General features: G+C 34.2%; 1 long non-coding RNA gene across 1 annotated transcript in view; it reads right to left on the bottom strand.

Annotated features, from left to right (window-relative positions):
- Window positions 1-2613, bottom strand: part of LOC103308673 — a 17514-nt gene extending 14901 nt beyond the window's left edge. Inside the window, exon 1 of the long non-coding RNA XR_003839757.1 lies at window positions 2477-2613. This is a non-coding gene — a long non-coding RNA (uncharacterized LOC103308673). The remainder of the gene's footprint in view (window positions 1-2476) is intronic.
- Window positions 2614-7722: the final 5109 nt, after the last annotated feature.

The following is a 7722-nucleotide window of genomic DNA, read 5'->3' as shown; positions in this document are numbered from 1 at the left end:
CCCTTGACCTTTTTTTTTGTAAAATTAAGTTTACTTATTTTCTGTATTTCTCAATATGATACTACTTTTAAGTTTTAAGTAGGTAGGTACCTATATCTGTTTTCTAAATGTTCTAGCCGTGGTAATTTGTCCGCTTTGATATAGGTATTATACGCCACTAGTCGTTCGTGGCATAAATATCGGAAAATAAAAACATATATTTTTATGGTGGTATGGTATACTATATTTTTGAATTCTCTGCGAATTATTTTTCATGCATGAGTGTTTATAATAAACCCGATAAATAGTCGGTAAATAAAACAAAATTACCATGAAGACTGTAGATTTACCATAGGGAATGGGTTTATTTTTAGTGACTGAAAACATTGTATTCACCTCTGGGTTACATGCTTTAGATGTTTGTGATAAAGAGGTTTATCAAAATATTCATGAAAATATTTTGTACTTTGTCTGTATCAACTGCTATACACCTGAACGATGTTTTTCAAGTTTTTATTAAGTATTAAGTCTTACCTAATAAATAGTATGATAGAATAAATATTTTATCAATTTTCCTATCTAATATTGAATAATAACTATAAATTAAATAGTAATTATTACATACTTTGTTTATTATAACCGACTTAGACACTTAGGGCCCGTTTTACAATCATAGTCTAAATTTTACCAGTCGAATTCCGTGGTTTAACATTAGTTTAACTATTGTAATACGGACCCTTATAAGATGACGCTACACCCGCGATAATAGGTAATTTCACCCTATCGCCATCAAAACCAACAGCACACTATTGAGAATAGTGAACGACAATTTGCTATGTCGTGCTTGTGTAAGACGGAGACAACACATAGGGGTGTAGCGTCCTCTTAATGTATTGGCTTTATTTGCATGTCACCGGTCAATACAATAATCATGTCAGATAAGCTTATCAATGAACTGAGCATCCGAAAAAATAGAAAACAGGATTTTGTATTTTAACTTTTTTTTAACTTTTTTTGTTTATCATATTAAACACGGGATTGTAGTTAGTATGAATTTATAATAAATGCTATTAGGTACTATACAATTTGTGTTAATTCTTATTTCACCTTGATCCACACTAAACTCAACAAGTTAGAGGATTTTAAAAATGTATATTATATTCTTATTTATTGAGTGTACCTATTATTATATATTTCATCCCCCCCCCCCTATCAAAATTCCTAAATACACCACTGGTACATGGCACACGTATCTCGCACATCCCAGTGATATAATATATATCAAAATCGGTTGAGTATTTCGGAATATATATAGATTGTAACATAGATAAATTGTCGAGTTTTACTTCTCGAAACAATTCATACCTACGCTGCTGACGATAAAACACACACAAAAGAAAAAAAGGTCAGGTTACAGGTAGCTAGAAATTTACTATCGCGGTCGGTCACGGGAATATCCGAAATACACCATGCAAATTTAAATTTAATATTAAAAAATTAATTCCGAACATTTTTATACTCACTCACCTTTTAAAACTTCTCTGGACTTCCAAAAATAATTTAAGACCAAAATGAGCTAAATCGGTCCAGCCGTTCTCGAGTTTTAGCGAGACTAGCAAACAGCATTAGATTTTTATATAATATATAGATTATAAAGTATTCATAAAATGTTATGAGCAAAGATGAAAACCTAGTAATTTGATTGAAAAGTTCTCAATAAATTTAACACAAATATTTCAGTAGGAGACCAATTTTGAAATGTAATAGTTTTCCAGTCGTAATATATAACCGAAGTTGATCTTAATTTATATTGTAGTTTCTTAGTTTATTGTAGGCCCCAATCATTTCGCCAAAAATTATGAAGAATCAAATAGGCTTAAAGAATATAGAGTTAAAAAAAAAATCATTTTTAATTGTTATATTAGTACATACTACCTAGTTTTAACCTATGTACCGTCGAATGATTTGGGCTCACCACATCTAACCAAGTGATTTGCTCGCAACAGCCGATCCCGTTAGCGAAAAGGCCACTCCTAACTTCTAAACACATCAATTTAACCAACACAATTCTCCTATAGAAGTTCCTATAAAACAAATATGGTCATAATATTATAGTATACAATTCTGCAGCGCAAGCCAACCCATCAAATATAAAAAGAATAAAAACATTCCAAAATAAATGCCTTTGACAATAAATAACAAAAGCTTCCTTCCATGTCTCAAGGTTAGGTTAGGTATTTATATAATCAGTTAAAATGTTCACTGTGTTGTAAAAATATATATTTACGGGTCGTATAATAAATATTGATAGGCCTTCAAAAAAAATGTATCATGACATCTTCAATATAAACAACAATTTAGCAGCCTTCCTACACCATATTCTTATTTTGCGATCAGTCATATTCTATTTTACATTGATTACTTATGAAGAAACTACATAGTTACTATTATAACCGTATAGGTATTTATATAATCAGTTAAAATGTTTAATACTTACCTCCTGGTAAACTTTCTTGGATTTTACGTTCCAAATACGCTGTATAAAAACTTGCTATAGCTGTAACAGTAAACTACATTTAGATAGTTTCAAATTGTTTTTGGTAGATTTACCATCATAGAAGCCAGTAACTTTTTAGGTAAAATATTCAATAGATTCAACAAAATATTTGTATTACCTATTTAATTATAAAATAAATTAGGTAATATTGTTATTCATTAGTTGATACATATTAATTTAATTTCCACATTTATTCGAAATCTACAGGTATTATCCACATTTTAATTAAGGGACCGGCTCGTATTAGGTTAGGGGCACTATTTAGGCAATATACAATTTCGATGCAGCCACCCATGGCATTTGTGTTAGTCGTCAATGATGATTAGTGTGAGTGTGATTGTATGTAAGTACCGGACTATCCACCATCGCGCTGCATGTCAACGGAACTACGGAACCGATAACCAAAAATAAAAGCGTGATGCTCTGCTTAAAAGATGCTTTGTGGGAAAACTATCACGCATCGTAGAGGGGTCTGATTTGATAATTTTTTTTTCATTAGAAAGAGTTTAATTTTATATAGGACGCATTGGACTTCCATTTTAGATTCTGAGCGGAGCGTGGAAGCTATTGGTTTTAAAATGGTGTTTATTTTTTTCTTTTCTTTTTTCTTTTTATATCCTGTATACAAAATTTCTACCTGAAGGAGTGCTTCGATTTCAACATATAGTACCTTATCTTTTAGCAAATTGGATCAAGATGGTACTTTAGAGAGGCCATTTCCCGATTTTCTCAATAGTTATTTAATGCCACGGGAAAAACAACCGAAAAATTACGAAAAACGCTAAAAATCGGATTTTAATTTCTAACGCTTTGCTTATAAAGTTCAATCAGTTATCAATTCAAGTCTAATACAACCCATTATACAATGACCCACTTGTAAACTACTGTACAGCAGAGTGACATCCACTTACCTGCTTTTTAATTTTGTTGCTCAAAACAATCATTATAAAAATAACAAAAGCTTGTGAAAATTGGTCATATCTAAAATTATAATATATGGCTTAGAAATAGAATTATGAAAGTCCGAGTCCAATGCAATGTAAGAAGTGTTTTTCTTTCAAAAAAATATTGAATTCGGATCACTCTACGAGGCGTGAGAGTTTTTCCAATAAAGCGTGTTTTTGAATAAGAAAACGGGGAATGTGCAGACCCCTTAAAATTTTTTTTTTTTTTTCTTTATTAGTAATACACAATCTGTACACAAACGGCACAATAAGAGTATGAGCTGAGACACAATAAAAAAATATGAAATTATGAGCTAAGAAGCCACCCACCGATGACACTTATGTTTTTTTAAATTACTTGTTTTAACTTAATCACCTATTATTTTTTTTTTTAAATTTTTTTTTTATTTTTAAATTTTTTTTTTTTGTTAGGGGTTAAGTAGGTCTCTACACCATTTACGCTTAAGCGGACGAGGAGGATTACCAGGAATGGTTAATGAAGCCAGATTTTTTACAAGTTCGTTTGGATGGGAGTTAAGGCGTAGGTGGAATCGTTTATAATAATTTTTAGCTTCTTCCTGAACTGTTTTCATATGTAGGTCTTTATGCAGGGAGTGATTTGAGACATATAGTGGAGAGTTGGTAATTTTTCTTAGTATTTTATTTTGGAATCGTTGAATTTTATTTAGATTTGATATTTTTGCGTTACCCCATAGCTGTAAGCCGTACGTCCAAATTGGCTTTAAAAGAGATTTGTAAAGAAGTAGTTTAATATTTAATTTAGAGTGTTTGTTGTTGACTATTAGGGTTTTGATTATTTGTAAGCGGGAATTTAGTTGTGAAGTTTTGGCTTTGATGTGGTGAGCCCAGGTTAGACGGCGGTCAAGAGTTAGGCCGAGATATTTAACGTTTGGGGATGAGGGGATCTGAGTACCAAAATGCGATACCTCTGGACATGGTGCTAATCTAAGTGTAAATGTAGTATATGCTGATTTGGTTTGATTTATTTTAAATCGCCACTTTTTATACCAATCTTCCATTAATGAGAGATGGTTTTGTAGGTTTGTGGAGGCTATAATAGGATCTGGACTGGATGATATTATGACTTTATCGTCCGCATAGTCTGCTACTAGTGTGTTGGGCGTGGTCGGTTGGTCAGATGTATAAATATTGTATAGCATTGGGGAGAGGATACCACCTTGCGGAACTCCTGCTGCAATACCTGCTATATTAGAGTCTGAAGAACCATAATCTGTAACCATAGTCTGAGGAAGGACCTGGAAGTGTCGGTCTGTTAGATATGATTTAAGTATAATGTAGTATGTTGGGTGTAGGAATTGTTTTAATTTGTAAAGTAAACCTTCATGCCACACTCTATCGAAGGCCTGCGATACGTCAAGGAATGCGCAGGTGCAGTAACGTTTTTTTTCGAGGGCAAAAGAGACAGCGTCAACCACTCTATGGACTTGGTGAATAGTTGAGTGTTTAGCACGGAAACCAAATTGATAGTCGGGTAAGATTTTTTTATTTAACATGATAGGTAGGATATGTTTAAGCAAAAGCCTTTCCAGTATTTTGCCGAAAAACGGTAATAAACTAATTGGTCTGTAAGAATTTAAGGAGTCCAGTGGTTTGTTTGGTTTTGGAATTAGGATGATTTTAGAGAATTTCCAGAGAAGGGGAAAGTAAGAGAGTCTTAAGGAAGCATTGAAAATGTGGGTAAGGAGGATGATTGCACGTTTTGGTAGGCATCTGGTGACTTCCGCTGTAATTAAATCAAATCCTGGGGATTTCCTAAGTGAGTATTTTTGTATTGTAAATTTTACTTCACTGGGCGTGTAGTGTTTTACTGGTAGAGAAATAGGAAGAGGAGAGTCAAGATACATTTGTACAGAGTTAGTAGTAGCTAGTGAGAATGTTTCAGGGTTAGGTTGGAAAATGTCATGAAGATGATTTTTGAATAATTCTGCTTTTTCAGCATCAGAATAAGCAAGGCTCCCATCTGGGTTTTTTATTGGGGGTGATGCGGCTTTATATTGGAGAATTTGTTTGGTTGCCTTCCAGAGACTTCCGTCTTTGGTCGAGAGGTTAGACAAGCGATTTGCAAATGATATATCTTTATTTTTAGATAAAACTTTCTTGAGAGAATTGGCCAATTTATTATATTTTTGTTTAAGAGAAGGGAGACGGTCACGTTGGTACAGGGCTCTTGCTCTCCGTTTTTCCACTATAAGTGTACGTATATGACTCGGCAAGGAAGGTTGGTATAAACAGGAATGGTTTGCTTCAGAGGTGGATGACCATGCCGCTGATTGGATTATATTTGTGAAGCTATTTACTGCTGAGTCAATGTCCTCCATGGATTTTAATTTAACATTCAGTTTTATTTTATGGTTAACAAGATCATGAAATTTGTAACGATCAGTTGTGGCATTGAAGAGTTTGGGAGGTTCCAGGCGAATTAATGGATATTCGTTAAGTGTTAATACGACTGAGGAGTGGTCGGAGTTTAAGTCCAAGATATTGTCAATAGAGTGAAATAAATTGGATGGGGTTTTTGAGACAAATATGTCGAGTATATCTGGGTTTTTTTGAGCAGAAGTTGGCCAGTAAGTAGGGCCTGGGGGAGCAAATATTTTAAGTTTTTTTATACATGCGACATCGCGTAAGACAAGACCACGTGGGTTATTCGTTCGACAACCCCAACTTTGGTGTTTGGCATTAAAGTCGCCTCCCACTATAAAATTATTGCCGAAAGTACAAAAATAGTTATTAAAGTCTGCAATTGTAACAGTATGTTTTGGAGGTGAGTATAGTGCAGCAATTGTTACAGGAATATTATTTATGCTAATTAAAATCGCACAGGATTGTAGGAAGTTCTGACAGAAATTGGGAAGAATTTGGAATGTTATGGTGGATTTAATTAATATGGTGACTCCACCGTGGGCCGTATTGTCTGGATGGTTGGCTTTCAGTAATTTGTAACCTGGAATATGTACATTAGAGTGTTGAGTAAGATGTGTTTCCGTAATTAATGCTATATCAATACGTTTATTTTGTAGTACTGATTGGATTTCAATTACATGATTTTTGAGACCGTTTGCGTTGAATAATAAAATTAAAAGGGATTTGTTTGTGTGTGTGTTATTAATCATTTTTTATTATCTAAGAGACTAGTTATTACTTTGGTAAGTAGGGATATTAAAGGATTAATTAGAGATTTAAAATCCTCTAGAAAGCTTGTTATTGTTTTGTTGAAATCAGCTACCGGTGGAGGCGGATGTTGATTTGAGGATTGGCCTGACGTGGCCTGAGCATAGGATGGGTTGGGGTTTGGGTTAGTATCATTAGTAGGGTGGCTATCTTTTACAACTGATGACTTATCTCTAATATTATCTGATAAAAAGAAATGATTACTATTGGAAGGTTTCTTGCGTCGTTGGAGGTCCTTGTATACTGCACATCCTTTGTAACTGGCTGGATGGCTCCCTTGACAGAGTGCACATGTTGGTGGAGTATCACGTGGATTTGGACAGGCGGATGAAGGGTGGCATGCGCCGCAGCGAACGCACCGTGGTGGGTAACCGCAGTACGTTTTGGTGTGACCGTAGTTTTGACAATTTAAACATTGGCTTATAGTTTTGGCTTTGAAAGGTTCCTCTACTTTGATTTTTGTGTGTAAAAGAGATGTCAGTTTGTATATATCTTTTGATTGGCTGCTGGGTTCCAGATCAACAAAAAAAAGAGGTAATGGGTGCTTATTTGTTTTGTGTAGAACATTGGTAATATTTCTCACTTCAAATTGAAGTAATTCTAATTCAGATTTTATAAGACTAGTTGGCGTTGATGGGTGCAAGTTGCGAATTACGACTCGGACAGGTTTGTCTTGTTGAAGTTGGTAGGTGTGGTATTCGACTTTTTCTTTCTTTAGATATCGTATTAGTGACCTATATGCGTCTGGAGTGCTAGTTTGAATTTTTAGTCTGTCTGTAGATGATTTGCAGACAAAGTTATCAACACCGATTAGTTCTATAAGCATTGTGCATAACTCCGGAAAATCCTCGACGTCTCTTACGAAAATTGGGGGAGGAGGTTTAATTTGTGGATCATTTGTACAATCAGTCTGCATGTTAGTGGTAGTATTTTCAGTAGAATCATTGAGAGAGAAGTCGAATTGATTATTCAGCTGATTAGGATCTTGAACTTCGTTAGAAACGAGAGCTTCATAACGATTTGCTGATT

The sequence above is a fragment of the Acyrthosiphon pisum genome, chromosome A3, assembly GCF_005508785.2.
Source record: "Acyrthosiphon pisum isolate AL4f chromosome A3, pea_aphid_22Mar2018_4r6ur, whole genome shotgun sequence".
NCBI lineage: Eukaryota > Metazoa > Arthropoda > Insecta > Hemiptera > Aphididae > Acyrthosiphon > Acyrthosiphon pisum.
This window is presented reverse-complemented; position numbering and strand designations above follow the sequence as displayed.